The 15,720-nt window shown below is 47.0% G+C and overlaps 1 protein-coding gene across 2 annotated transcripts in view; it reads left to right on the top strand.

Moving 5' to 3' along the window:
• St3gal1 (ST3 beta-galactoside alpha-2,3-sialyltransferase 1) overlaps positions 1–15,720 on the top strand; it is a 68,057-nt gene that overhangs the window by 14,105 nt on the left and 38,232 nt on the right. For both annotated transcript variants that reach the window (XM_032916347.1, XM_032916337.1), the window contains exon 2: positions 3,956–4,093. The gene's annotated coding sequence lies outside the window, so the exon portion shown is untranslated. The remainder of the gene's footprint in view (positions 1–3,955; positions 4,094–15,720) is intronic.

The following is a 15,720-nucleotide window of genomic DNA, read 5'->3' as shown; positions in this document are numbered from 1 at the left end:
TGAGATTTACTGTATAACACAGTGCAGCAAGAAGGCACATCTGATTGCGCTAGGAACTATGAATGGTGGATGTACTAATAGGGTCAAAGAAAGAATGACTTGTGGATCCAGAGCAGGGGAAATAAGAACACAGAGGAGCATAACCATGATTTGTTTAGCTGGAGTTTGTCTGAATCCGTGCTCTAGCTAGTTGGTAAATGTCTTTCTTGTCTCTGAGTATCCTGAGTATCCCAGAAGCTTCCCACTGAGAATGTAAGTTGGAACTCATGTTTTATGGGGGAATGGACAGCATGAACAGGTGAGTTGCCTGGAACAAGTTGATACAACCTGGAGACTCTATGCGCTCTGTAGACCCGGTGCACCAATTGGGTAACTGAGCAAGCATTCTTAAGCCTTAAGGGAGCCCCTACTTGGAACTTGGATTTCCTGTTTGTGGTCTTAGGAGGTTGTTCCTGGCCCCACAGAGAATAGCTATTATGTCTGATTTTCTTGCATCTAAAGCTCGTGTTTGGAGTGTTTGAACACCTACCATGGCGTTTCAGTGATGAGGATTTAGTTGTCATCCATGTTGGAAGGCCCCGTGGAAGCATCAACCTGGACAGTGCCAGCATGCCGTCAGGGCTTGATGGCAACATAGCTGCAATGGGGCCTTTTAGCAAAGGGTTTCATGGACTTGTGTTTTTAAAAAAAATGCAAGGCATGGGAAGTCACAGTAATGAACTGACTCTTCTTGGCACCAACAGTGTGTCTTCTCTGTGTTTGAGAGCTCAGTGCTATGACTTCAAAATGGAGCATCTGATGCTCCAGAGAGCGAGCTGAGCGCAGATGATGAGAGATGGTTTTTGTTTCTCGCCCCTCTGAGGAAATGTCTGAGAAGAACCACATGAGTGTAGAGGGCTTGTTTGATCCAGTTTCTGAGCTTTTCGTCCATTGTGACTTGATTGCATGGCAGCCGGCCTGTGGCAGGGCAGAACCTGTGCGATCATGGGACAAAGGAGACCACTCAACTCAAAGCTACCAGGAAGCTGAGAGAGACAGGGGAAGGGGAAGAGAAGTCACAGCTGCCAGTGACTTCCTTCCTCTCAGCAGACCCCTATGACCTCTTTCCATCATTTCCCAGTAAGGCTACTGAATTAGCAGCCCATCAGTCGATGTATCCATGGATCAAGTCAGGGCCCTTGAGATCCATTCAATTCCCTGAGACTCCTCAGCTGACAACAAAGCCTTTGATCTAGAATCCTTAGGGAAATATTTCAGATTCAAACCAGCCACATCCAGACAAAGGAAGGGATTGGTTGCATTGCTACAGTGAGATCCCTGGTCTTCACTTAGTATTTGCAGTGCCAGAATATAGAGTGAAGCTCAATGAAGAACAGGATTCCATGTTAAAGTAAGCCTCAATTTCCTCCCTTATGCCTTAGGATATAGTGCAATCAGCATATTATCTCTGGGGATGGGTGTGTGTGTGTGTGTGTGTGTGTGTGTGTGTGTGTGTGTGTGTGTGTGTGTGTGTAGTGTGTGTGTAGTCCTATCAGGATGGTTTTCAACTACTCAGTAAATGTAACTTTCATAAAGCCCAAACTCAAGTACAGGTTTCTTCTGAGTGGTGAGCCAGCCTTACTCCCATTGATACTCAGAGCTCCATCTCTTTCTCGTTCATTCATTAAACAATCACCAAGTGCCTCCTCAGTATTGTCTATAAAATACAGTATTCTACAGTAGGTAACAAGGGTGAGTTGGGAAACCCAGCTGGCAAAGTGTGGCCCCTCCTCTAAGAGGCTCATTCTGGGAAGAGCAATAACAAGACACTGGGGCCAGGGAGAGGGATCTGGTGTTAAAACAACCAACCAACCAACCAACCAAGCAAACAAACAAAAGAGTGAATAGACAAAAAGTGGGTGAAGCAAAGGAAACTGTAGGGACTCCAGGGTAAGACCTCTAGCCCAGCTTCTATGCCTGAACGTGATCCTTAGCAGTACCAAAAAGAAGGGAGAGAAAGAGGAGGAGGAGGAAGAGGAGAGGAAGAAGAGAAAAGGAGGAGGAGAGGAAGGAGGAGGAAATGGAGAAAGAGGGAGGAGGAGAAGAAAAAGGGAGAAGGAGGATGAAGAAGAGGAAGAAGACTTATAATGAACGTTCTTTGTATGCCACATTAGGTGCTCTGATTACCAGGCTGGGAAAGTATTTTGTGGAAGTACAGATGCCAGGAACTACAGTGGCAAGGTCTTTCCCATCTGAGAGTTAGCAGCAGGGTCCTGGGAAGTGCACTTGGTACTGGAATGAGAGGGGTGGGTAGAAATTGGTGGGAGGGGCACGGTCATGTCAGCCAGTGAAGTGGGAGGTCAGGTTAAGATCTTAAGGTTAGCAGACTATCCTAGCTGCTGCTGAGAGAGTCGGATTTCTCCCTCCAGCAGTTGCTAAAAGGCAAGTCCCCTTTGGCCATTTATGAGAAGTAAAGACCTTCTCTAGTGGTAGACAAGTCTTGCTTCAGCTGAGCAGCGAGACTTCTTCAGTGGAGGTGGGGATAGATAGTGAAGGCTGCTGGGATTGGTATCCCCTCCCCTGCAACTCATTTAAGATGGGGCTGGAAGGAAAGGGCCTTGGTTTTTGTTTCCATACTGAGAATCTGAGTCCTTCTGTTTATGTTCCTTCCATGTATCTTCCCGGTAAACATCCTGTCACATCAGCAGCTCCTAACAGTCCGTTTATAGTCAACAGCATGTGTAGTTTCCAAAGCCGGACCTAAGCCTTTAGACAAAGCCGGCTTCTGTTGATCTCTTATCTGCCAATTCTTCACCTGAAACAGATCTTGAACTCCCTCCCCCTCATGCCAACCCTTTGAATTTGCTGTCATCCATAAGCTAACTTTCTTCCTAATTTGCCATGTGTGGAGAGGTGCCAGGGTGAGTGTGTTGGTTAGCAGTCCTTCCCTGCAAGATGCGTAGTTCAGGCCCCAGGGCTTGATCCAGCCCACTGCTCTCATCGTCCTGACTCTGGGCAAATGCATACTTCTGATCTTCTTCATTTAGCTAGGACTTGTCCAATCGACTAGTCACACAAGCAAGTCTGATGCTTACCTAGGCTAGCCAGGGAGACCCAAGACCTCTCGGTGATGTTTTACATCCAAGATAGGGCTGTCGCAGCCAGGGACTGGTACTAGAATGAGTCCCTGCAGCAGTGAGGAAGTAGATTTGTTGCATGAGTACTCTTTGGGGTGTATGTAATACTAGAAGTAGAACCTGAGGCCTCCTGAATGCTATAAATATGTACTCTGCTGCTAAGCTACACCCAATCCCTACTGTAGTCTTGAGCCTTTGTGCTCCATCTGCTATTTCACTAATGCAAAGTCAATCTCAGTTTCCTGTTCTCTGCTGTCCTTCTTGTGCCGTGCTCATTTGAATGCTTTTCAAATCCATAATTTGGGGATCTTTGAGACTATGACCTTGGTAATGTCATGAATGCATTACAGAGCTGGAGAGCCGAGGAGACCAGTGACTCGCCATTGGTGTTCCCTATACAATAATCCTTTTAAATTTTCATGCTGGTGTTGTTTTTCCTGGCCCTTGAGTACACTTCCCTCAAGACCTTTGCCTTTATAGAAATGAGATCTCATGGGTAGTCGTGGTTAACAGTTCTCACCTCCTTCTTTCCACATCCTTCTCTCAGACCGACTTGGTCACTTCCTCCCAAGTGTCCCTTACGTCCTGTGTCCCATCCCCCTACGTTTTCTGTGCAGTTGTCTGACTCTCACCCCTTGCAGGCAGAAATTACAGTTAGTTATTGTTCTGTCCGTACATGGGACTGTGGTGCTGTTGGAACCCCCTGTACAGTGTGAATGTTTGGGCGGGCTGCTCGGTAGGTGGATTCCTTGTCATTGTCTTCTGAGTATCTCAAAAAGACCTGGAATGGGATTAATGCCCAAACTAACCTATACGTTCTCTCTGTTCTCTGTTGTCAGGCTTGACTTTGCTGAGTTAGCAATGCCATCAAGGAGCAACTGGCACTTTGTTGGGTCTGTGCTGAGCAAGGCTCAGAGCTCTGCGGCCAGACAGCTGTATCAGTGAGCCAGAGGCAGACAGTGGCTCAACTTCCTGAGGTAAGTGTCTGTGTTTCTCCATGTAAGGAAGAAGTGCTGTCTTTTCCAGCCCCTCCCACAGGGTTGTGCTGTGGGTTGCCTTGAGGGATGAGAAAAATATGCTGCTTTTTCTATTCTTTGGAATTAATGTTGAGGGATTTCACAGGGGACGAGACATGTGCTGTTTTTCAGACTCTTCTGTGGGTTATGTAGCAAAGCAAGGGGCCATTGCCCTGTTTTCTTAGACTCTTTGTAGCGTGCCCTGCCTGTCTGCCATATGGAGCAACTCCCCCTGAGAGGAACCATTTTCCCTGTGAGGTACAGAGCAGGCTTCTGATTGAGAACTCTGCCGTTCTCATGAAAATTGAGAAGAGACACCTGAATTGTGAAAGTCCTTTCATAACACATGACTGTCAATACAAGTGCGGCCTGGCCTGCCATGACTGCATCGTCGCTCAAGAGTTCCGTGCTGCCACTGAGGACAAGACTGAAGAGGCTCACGTGCTTCGTACATTATGCAACTAGATCTGAAGATGGCTGGCGGTTGTGCGGAATCAGCGTCTGTCAGTGAGCCTTGACACCTCTCAGGGGAGGATGGTGTGGCAGGCGCAGTGAAGCCCTGCATTCTAAATATAGTGCTAGGGAAGATTATGTATTGTGTAAGACAAACACACACATGTATATACATATAAACACACATCCACATCTATACACATCATCCGGATTAAAACTAAACAAACTGTATTAATGGCCTCTCACTGACCGAAAGCGATTTAAGAAAGGACAAGTTTATTATGGCTTACAGTTGGAGGTATAGCGAGCTCAGTGTGACAGAGATGTTATGGTCTCAGGAGCATGAAGCAGCTGGACATGTGGAATCCACAGCCAGGAAACAGCAAGAGATGAATGCTAGGGATTGACTCACTTTCTCCGTCTGATTTAGCTCAGGACCCCAGTCCATGCCTGGTACCAGCACCATTAGTATACATAGTCCCACCTCAATTCATTAACCTAGAAACACTCCCCAGAGTTGTGCCCAGAACTTGATTTCTATGGCAGTTCTAATCCTCTTCAAGTTGACTGACTGACTTGTATAGGAACTGCATCTTAAGTTCTCACTAATGATGCTAGACCATCCATGAAGTTCAAGCCTATCTTGCTATTAAATAGCTCTGTGCTACTCCAGCTAGCACATTATTAAACTCTCAGAGCCTGTGTTAGACCCTTATCTGGAACACTAATAAAGCCATGCTACGTTGCACTGTTGTGGAAAGCAGCTACTCCTAGTGAACACCTGTCTTGCCTGTTGTGCTCCAACAGGAATGCAACAGGGCCAGGAATGCACCATAAAAGGAAGAAGAAAACCCAGAGCAGAGGGTGGGTGTCACAGATCCATCCCTCCTTACCGTGATCAAATACCTGACAAAGGTTCTCTTAGGGAAGATGGATTTATTTTGGCTTCTGGGTTAAGGGGATGCTACCCCAGCATGATTGTGAAGACATGGTGGGCAGGAATGGCTTCAGCTATAGCAGCAGAAGCTTACTCACATCTGGGCAGATCAGATAGACCTAGAAGCTGGTTATGAGAGTTATGACAGGAACTAGAGCTGAGCTATAACCATAAACACACACACACACATACTCACAGAGAGAGAGAGAGAGAGAGAGAGAGAGAGAGAGAGAGAGAGAGAGAGAGAGAGAGAGAGACAGAGACAGAGACAGAGAGAGAGACAGAGACAGAGACAGAGACAGAGACAGAGGATGGGAGGCCCAACTTCCTCCAGTCAGGAAGAGAGTCTTCAGAGAGTTCCACAGTCATATCTTAAAGATTCCCTAACTCCCCAAATGGGGTCACCAGTCAGGGAACAGTCATTCAAACATGTAAAACTATAAGAAGAAGACATTTCACCTCCAAACTTTAACAATAGGAAGGTGTTTGTTCCCATGGGTACAGGTTTCTGACCCTGGCAGTGGCCAGCTGGACCTTGTTGATGGACACCTCTCCCTTGATCCCCATGAGACATTGCTCCCTAATCCACATCACCCACACACAGTCTTATTTTAAAAAAGTACACCGACAATACCCAACAATGTATGTATACACATGCATGTGAGAACACAGAACATGGCCTCTTGTCCTGAGCTCAGAGTGGGAGGAAGACTTGAGAGCTTTCTTTTCTTGTCCTGGATTTACCTAGCTGAGCTGAAACAAGGAAGGAAACCTTAATTTAAACAGAGCTGTCTTCTCAACATCACTGGACAAATACTAGTTTCCCTTGGGGCTCTACAAGTGCTTTTGATTTCTTGAATGTGTCAGGTGTTATTCTAGATGATGACCACAGAGAGTTCATGTCCTAGCCTGGAGTGGTTAAGGGGACAAAGGAAGTATGCATCAAAATGGCAGGATAGTGGGCAAGGGCACCAGGTGTGGAATGTTGCAATTGTGGTGCAACCAGAGGTCTGTTTAGATGTCTGTGGGGAACCTAAGCCCACTGCTGATGGCTGAGAAAAACTTGGAGGGAAGAAACTAGTACTGTTGGTCACAACTCATGATGGGCATGTTTCCTCTTTAATAGGAGCTATGACCGTGTAGAGACCTGGGACTGTTCCTGCCTCCACACATTCAGGCAGAGTCATGTGCATGGAAGCTCTCAGCACTAAGCTATTTCCTCTAAAAACAACAGGCCCTGTTATCAGCCAGACCAGAGACAACCTGCAGGCGAGGCTCTCAGTAACTGAGATAAGAGGGCACGTTGGTGGCCCCCAGATACTGACCTGGGTGGAGAGGAGCTTGGGGAGTTTTCTTTGTTGATGGCCTTTGAAAAGAGAGGGGCAGTGTCAAGAGCAGGTGCCCCTTCCCTGGAAGAGGGCCGATACAAGCAAGGGAGAATCCGCAAGACTGTCAGGTAGCGAAGGATTAGGCAGTAAAGGCGATTTAATGAGTGAACCTGGTGGATGAATGAATAGAAACGGAAGATAGCTTTTGTTTCTGTCTGTACGTCCCATCCTCCGTTTCTTGGCAGGCACTCATGGGTGTCACCAGCCCTGAAGTTTTGCTGGGCATGGAAGGTGGAAGGAGTCAGCTGGCCCCATACCTCTGGGATGCTGCTGATAAGCCCAGGCAGCAGAAAATAGAATCACCAGTCAGTGCAGGCATAGGAGGCAGAGCCTATATGGAGCCTGTGGCATGTGCAGTTTGGAGCTCTCTGTAGAGAAATAATATATTGTCATGGATTTAAAATAAAATATAAGGCTTGATAAGTGGGGTGCTCTGCAGATGGGGTACCATTCTCCTGGGTGAGGGCCAGTCTCCAGTGGATGTGTAGCTGAGGAACTATCTGCCTTTCTCTCCTTGGTCTCTAGAGCTTTCAGGTGGGGAACAGGTCATCTGTTAACGCCAGGAAGGCCATTGGGAAGGACAGGAACATCCACAGTGCTGATTGGTAACATGGGGGCTTCTGTTTTCGTTTTCTGGCTGATGAAAATGGGCTGAAGTCTCTTGTTCCTTTCATGCTACTGGGATGCTCAAAAACACAGTCTATACAATCTTTAGGCCAACTGTGGTGATTTAAGGGTGTCCTGGTCCCAGACACTTCCGCATTGTCAGGCTTAGTTACCAGGGAGTAGAACTGTTTGAGAAGGATTAGGAGAATTAGGAGGTGTGACCTTGTTGGAGGACATAAGTTGCTAGGGGTGGGCATTGAGGATTTAAAAACCAAGTCCCAGCCACCCCCTGCCCCTTTTCATGTTGCCTTCAGATCAGGCTGTAAAGCTCTTGGCTACCACTCCAGCACCATGACCATCTGCTTCTTGCAGTGATGATCATGAACTAACCCTTAAAAACCCTGATCAAGCCCTCCGTTAGATGCCTTCTTTCCTAGGAGATGCTTTGGTCGTGGTGTTTGTTCATAGCAGTAGAACAGTAACTAAGACACTGACCTAGGGATCCCACTTCCAGGCTGCATCCCAAGGATGAGATGAACTACAGAAGGGCTGAGCTGAGTGTTGGTGGAGCAGGTCGGAGTACCTTCAAGGCTTGACTAGAGCTCATTTCTTAGAGCACATGGCCAGCCACCATGGGAAATAGCTACCTACAAGCCAGGTGCACTCGACTTATCAAGAGCTTGCATTTCATTGTAAATATGTGGCTTTGTATAGTGTTTCCTTAGCAACAATTCCACACTGATTAAGCCTTTTATGGAGCAGAGGCACAGAGTGGTTTAGTAATGTACCCACAGACACATGGCTCTGAGATGATCTTTAGAAGTTGCAGCGTGTTTCCAGAGCCATGTCCAACAGCTCTGTTGCCTTTTCAGGATCCCTGCTCCTAATTTTTATAGCTTCAAACACCCGAGAAAATAGCCTGAAAGGCCAAGTTCAGTAGTAGGGTTAATTAGAGTGGAATCACTCATAATGGGTCCATGTATAGTTTTCCAGAGAACACTGAAATGTTCCAGGTATTAGATGCTAAGAGGGAAAGTCTCATTTGTGTATAGAAAACAATGAATACTGGGGGCTGATGCTGTAGAGTTCTCTCTCTGGCTTGTACACCTTCAGTTGTGCTTGTTACAGCAGACTCATTTACCCACATTCATTCCATTGGTCAAATCCTGAGGGTAGGACCAGGGGTGTCCCGGCACTTGTGATTCCTCACTGTCCAGCTTATTGTGGGCTCTCTGCTATTCCCTGCTTCTTCACTGTTGTAGCAAATGTAACTCACATCAGCCTCCCTTGGATCCAACACTTTGCTTCACGGGCAACAGATATTTTCAGTCAACTATTGTGGCCAGGCCCAGTGTCACAGGATGAGGAAGCATAACAGTGGCATGGGAATTTTGCAGGTGCTTTTAGAAGCCAACGTCACATACTGAGTCCTTCGCTCTTCACGAATGATCAGCTTTTGGTCTGGGACACCCAGCTGGTAGGAGGTTTTCAGGCAGGTTCTGCTGATAAGCTCGGTTTCAGGCGTGGCTTCGATTTGAGTCCTTCTCCTTCTAATATTCATGTCCATGATGGCTCTGGTATATCTTCCAGGTTTTGTGGGAAGAAGGACAATACTCAATGTCTCCTCAGAGTTCCAAGTCTCGTCCTAGCTCTCCCAATCTCATCCCTCCTGCTATAGAACAGTGATTAATGTGGCCCGGCAGCAAATCATACTTCTGCTACTCACCGAGTAATCCTGACCTCAAGTTCCTTACCTGTGAAATGGACATAATAGCTAATGATAATCTTCTAGATACAGCACACTCTGATGTCCCATATGAAACAGAAAAGACTTCAGGACATATTGATCAAAGAGCAGCTCTTGTTCCAGATGGAAGGAAAGTTTATTCTGAGGCAAATATAAATGAACATGGATAAGGAACACAGACTCAGGTTACCCCCAAATGATGTGTTTCCGCCATTTACTGGTAACATGGATGCTGTAGTCACAGAACGAAAGAAAGTCATAAAAACAGTTCATTTACCCAAAATTTCAGTGGGAACATCAGGTGGGCAAATTACAGCAAAGAGGGTAGGTAGGCTACCTGTGCTATAGATTTCAGGGGTGATCTGATGACATGCTTAGTTTTAAAGTTGTTGAAAGCTAGTGGTGTTTTAATACGTACTATGGGTCTCACTTGAAGCTGAAAGACTGTTAGGTCAGAGACAGAGACAGTTGATTACTGGATAGTAAGAAGACTTAAAAATAATCTGTAGCATTTTTTGTGAGTCAGGGTCTTATATAGCCAAGCTGGCCTTGAACTTGCTAAGTAACTAAGGATAACCTTGAACTTCTGTTCTTCCTGCCTCTACTTCCCCAGTGCTGAAGTTCTGCAGTGCTAGGGATTGAAGCCAGGATATGCTAAGTAAGCACCCTACCACCTCAGCTATACTTGCAACCTGGGGCCATATTTTCTCTCTGTCTACAACAGTTCAGCTACTCAAAATTACTGAGCTCTAATCAGTCTGCTAAATAGTTAACAAAGGTGTGGCTTTTTTTTTTCTGTGAATTTGAGTTCATAGCAAAAGGGTGACTGTGGGTAGAGTTATGGCTGTGATGTCATAGCTCTTATGACCACTCCAGAGGGAAGCCTGCCATACCTCAGGGACTTCAAGCCTCTGTGGTTTGCGTATGTTCTTCCTTGCTGGAAAACCTCATTCCTTGCCTCATCATGACTCAGTTGTCATCTTTTCTTCAAAGTTCAGTGCATGCCCATGTCCTGTCTTCTGGACGTCACCCCTTCTCTTTCCATTTTTACCCCAGTCTTCAGCCAGGCCTTTGGCGTCTCCTACCCCCACCTTCCCATTGCATGTCCTTGTCACCCTGGCCAGTCCTGGGTATCCCTGTGCTATTTAGGATTCTGGAGGAACAGAACTGGTGTTTCCTCTTCCCCCTTGTGAGCTCCTGCATGTACCAACTATAGCTTTTCTTTTCTAGAACTGAGGCAGGTGATGGACCAGGTAAATCTAGGCATTCCCAATGTATTAGAAAATGCAATCCAAAGCCAGGCTATTTCCCACTGCTCTCAGAGCCACAGGCTGACCCATCTGCTCAATCCATAAGCACAAAATTCAGAGTGCAGCTAGCTAAGTGGGTGAGAGTCAGGCAGGACTCCTAGGTATCTGTCTCCCCTCTTCAGCCTCTTCAGGTCCCTGCCAACCTGTTACACCACCTCAGATCTAGTCTTAGGGCAACAGAAACTGAAGATCTCTATCTGTGGCCTTGAGCTCTTTTGACTTTGGGAACTTTCGTTCTTTCTGGGTACCGGCCCACTTACATGTCTGCATGCCTCCCACTTTATTAAGCAAGCACACCCAAGTAGTTTTCAGCCCTTTCTGAAATCAATGGCTGGGTGAGGAGGAGGAAGAGGAAGGGAGAGTAACAGAGCCAGCCTGCATGAAATCCATTTGGCAAGCCTTTGTGTTACATTCTACAGCACGTCCAAGAGGCTGTTCGGGGAAGACACGTCACTATGTTGCTCAATGGTTTTTGTGTAAACACTTTTTCTAAGCACTAAAACTACCCTCTGTGTTGAGAGTAATGGCCACTGGGGGGGGGGCAGGAAAGGGACCTTTAAGGCTGAAGACAGAGACTTGCTTTTGTCTTTGTCCATTAGAATAAAATCGCCCTCCTTCACTTAGTAGCCTCTGCAGATGGGCAGTGTATTCAATAGGGCCTTTAGGGGTCAGGGACTTTCTCTACCCCCAACTCCTTCAATCCTGTGCTTGAGTCAAGGAGAGTCAGTCTAAAAGTGTTCCAGGAATCATTACACTGCCTGGTGGTTGTGTAATATTCTAGCAAACAGTAGAACTTGGAAGTTTCCATCCCTCTATTGCTGCGTATTTGTCTGTCATGCACATCAATACATCTGATCGCCCTGGTTACTGACTGTACTCTGTGTTCCTGGGATGAGTTCCCAGGTCAAGTGGAGCGGCTTTGAGAATTTCTCCCACCTGTTTGCAATTGTGACCTTGCTGGGGAAGGAAGCCAGGAAGATTGGGAACAGGAGCTGGAAGATGATCCTAAGAGGCTGGGAGAAGGACAGGGCAAAAACCAAGGCGATCCCACAGCATGGTGGGATCATGTAACAGGCAAGTGGATCTTTTTTCTGCGGGGCTCAGTATCCAGGTCATGGAAGAACAGGAGCAAGGAGATGTCAAGCAAAGAAAAGGCAGGCCATGGGGTCAAGGGAGCTTGTTTCTGATATGATGAGGACCCATTCTCCAATCTTGCACTCATCAGAGGCTAGCATGTGGGCGGGCAGGATGTTTGCTAGCAGTTAATGAGATACACTGGACACCACTTGGGGTCATGTTGAGTTGTTGATAATCTACAGGGCAAAAATTAAACAAGCAATGGTTCTTGGTGCTTGCTCCAAGTGTCTTCTGAGCCTGCAGGCCATTCATACCTGGTGGTGGTACTTGCAAGAAATTGAGAATGCCTTTGGGCCGTGAGAGGTGGAAAGCCCATGTTCTGATTAAATTCAGGGGCTTCAGAGATTCCGGCATCCAGAGGAATCCAGATAGCCTTGGATCTTCTAAATGTCCTGATATCCACTAGAATTTAATAGCATAAGCCACACGTCACCAGCTATCCGTGACTTGGATGTGGGAATATAGGAGTGAGCCAGGAAAGGGAGGCACAGCAGGAGTCCTACACACACACACACACACACACACACACACACACACACACGCACGCACACACACGCATGCACACACACACGGGGCCGGGGGGGCGTTGAAAACTCTTGTTCTAGCAGCAGGAAAGTTCTTGCACTTTCTAGGCACAGCATGCTGCCCCAGGGATGGGCTTGCAATGGCAGGAAAGGAACTAGTGAAGAGGTCCCCTGAGAAATAGTGCGCCTAGAGTGTGGCATGGTTGTACGAGGCAGCGATTCACAGTGCTCATCATAGGAAGCCCCTCCTCCTCGCTGCAGGATGGTCCCAACTCCATCACTCACATAATTCAGACCTGTACTGGATGAAAATACTGAAGAATTCTTGGGATATTTATTTTGTGGTCTGAAAACAGTAACAACTGGCTATAAGGTAATGCCTGAAGCATTTCAACAAGAAATGCTTCGACAGGAACCCAGTTAGTGAGGAGAGAGGTGTTGCTGGGCCGATCTTGTCAGGGTTTGGCTTAGAAGATACCTTCCAAGGGTCAGTCTCTGCCTTTGCTTCAGTCTGTTATGGAATCAGGTGCCATCTGCCTCTGAAGGAGGAAGCCTGGCGTTAGTGGGGAATGGTTCTGACTATGAACTCCACAGAAGGCACAGAGTGGGCCATCATCGTTGAAGACCTGTATGTGGACATAATCTGAGCTTCTTCCCCTCACCCTCTCCTGTCCTTTGCAGTTATGGGGATGGATTTAAGAACAGCGGGTACATGGGCTCTCTTGGGTTGGATCGGGAGGAGCCATATTTCTCATCCAGCTGCAATGTACACACCCAGCTGTTGAAGTTTTTCCTGTGTCTCACTTCCTTTCTCTATAAACTGGCATAACAAGACCTACTTAGAGGAGGATTATGGGAGTTAACAGTTAATTGTACAAAACTCCAAGGGTATATCAGAAAGGCTGCAGAACATGTATGTGTGTATATATTTCTACACACACATTCACATTGTATGCATGCATATATATATATAAATGTACTTATATCATTCGTGTAATGACATATATGTACATCTACAGAAGCACTATTAGCATGTGCTACATTAAACCATTGTGTTATGTGTATCATATGCATTTATAAATATATTAAATATCCTGTGCACACACTAAAGCCAATTTAAACAAATCCCATGGGTCACTCTAGCAAGTCACTTGCTTCTTCTCTTTTCTGATATTTAGAATATTTAGTAGCCAGTTCCTCCTGCCTCTGCACCCAGAGTGAGGGACACAGGGGGCAACCACCAGTGTGTACAGAAATGATGTACAAAATGTAGTTTCAAAGGCGGGGGTACAAATAAATGACCAGCTGCTAAGAGCCACCCGCTTGCTCCCCTCTGATTCCCTGAAGTCCCTCTTTAGCCTGGTGACAGCTGTGACTTTTGTCTCGTGCATTTTGCTGCTGTTTCTGCAGCACCTGGATGCCTAGAAATCAGCTCAGGAAGCCCCAGGGCCAGCCCAGAGCCCACCAAGCCTCAGCTAAGAATATTTTCCTCCAGGGCTCTCTACTTGAATGCCCAGGGTGTGAGCTGAAACAAGGTTTAAGTGCCTCCACCCCTGAGACTCTTCAGGACCTGAAACCAAATCTGGCCTTCCTGTTCTGACATAGCTGCACCCTGGCAAGAGGAAGGGAGGTCCCCAGAGGCCATTGCAGAGGTCCTGAAGTGACAGTTGCCTGAAGACATACTCTGAAGGCCTATGCTGGAGTGCCCACCCCCTGAGTTTATTCAAAAGTTCAGCTAACAGTAGGCAGTCCTGATTTTTATAACTCCAACTTCATGTTGGAGCAGCTCCCCACTCTCAGCCCCCAGGGCCCTTCCCAAGGACATTCCCCTCAAGGACTTTGTTCCCTTATCCCCAGATGCATCTCTCTCCATCCTGAAAACCTGTTATGTGCCAGCTGCTATTTTGCCCGTCAGATTCCCCCTGTGGATGCTAAATTCTACAAGTTCTACCTCAGAAATGTGGCCCATGCCCATTCTACAAATATCCCCTGCCTCTCTGTGGCCAGAGAGACATAAAAAAAAAATTCTTCAGTGGCCTATTTCTAGCAGCTTAAGAACCTGAGTACAGGGCACCAAGTATTTCCTGCCATAGGCTTAGTCCCCTGTGACCCCATATTGTCTCCAGCAGGCCCCCCAAAGCATCATTAGCTCACTCTGTGGTGTTCTCTGTTTGTACAGGCTAGCCTCATAGCCCAGAGGCCCTACCCCTCTCCTTTTACCTAACAAGAGATCCACTGACTAACGAGATCACAACAGGCCCTGCCCCTAGAAGACATCAAAGTACTAAAGCCTCACTGAACTAAGCTGTCCTGTCCCCTGAGACCCTGGCTAGAGAGGGCAGATGTATACTACAGCCTTTATGTATGTTTCAGAGTAGGGTTATTGTGAGAGACAGCACAGTAAATAGACTGACTAAGTTTTGCTGACCAGACCTCCTCTTCTGTTGCTCAGTTTCACCAAGGTGGATTAGAAGTAGCCACAGCAACCCAGAAACAACTGGGTGTGGCTGTGTCCCGGTACCAGACACCCGCTTCACAAGCATAGGTAGCAGGCCATATTTAGCCAGTGTGTTTCTGCTTACTGGTGATTTATGTCCCCATCACTCCAGGCCCTAGACTATGCTGCTGACAGCACGGCATTTTCAGTGCCTTGCACAGGGACTATGGTCTGCTCCCCACAATTCAGTGTGTGATGGGCAGTGAACTAGTGGATACTGTCCTGTGGGTCCATGCCTAGTGACTACCAGCCTAATTAGTATAAAGGCTGGAGAGGGGACACTTGTGGCTTTGTATGCTCGTAGTATAAAGAGGGGATCATTGTGACTTTCTAGGCTTGGAGTTAAGCTGAAACCTCTCTTCATATGCATGATTAAATCCTGCAGATATTCAAAGAGCTGCTGTAGGGTTGGCCTAGTGACCTAAGCTGATTGGTTATGGGCACTCTACCTTAGCTCTCAAGACTCCTGTGTCTGGACATGCCATACTCTTGGCAATGGCCCTGGATTTACAACTTCCCAGCCTTGCTTGGTGCCATTAGGATTGAAATCTCTGGGGAGTAGCTATGGGACAGGGACAGAGAGGTGCTAAAGCTCTCAGAGACAAGCTATTCCTGTCTGAGGACAACCTGGCCCTTCATTGGCATGGGTGGTGATTCCTAGTATTCACGCTGCAGAGCCTGTGTGTGCCACATACAAAGGGCTCTGTGTACATCCACGTATTTATCTGTCATTGCAACTTGTGAGGCAAGTGCCATAGTTTCTATCCTCTTGTTTTAGAGAGGAAACTGAGCCACAGGAACATTGCTTGAGTAAAGTCACACAGAAGCTTAGGCAAGCTGGGATTTGTATCTGATAATCTGATGAGATCCTTGTTCATGCAGCAAGCTGATACACCCTGGGAAGTACTCAGAGCCCCCAAGGAACTCTCCCGCCTCTGTGCCCATTCTCCAGATGTGAACACAGCTGCACAGTATTCACAGTGTGGGAA

This window comes from Rattus rattus, chromosome 1, assembly GCF_011064425.1.
Source record: "Rattus rattus isolate New Zealand chromosome 1, Rrattus_CSIRO_v1, whole genome shotgun sequence".
NCBI lineage: Eukaryota > Metazoa > Chordata > Mammalia > Rodentia > Muridae > Rattus > Rattus rattus.
Note: the sequence above shows the minus strand (reverse complement) of the source record. Positions and strands in the feature narration are given on the sequence as shown.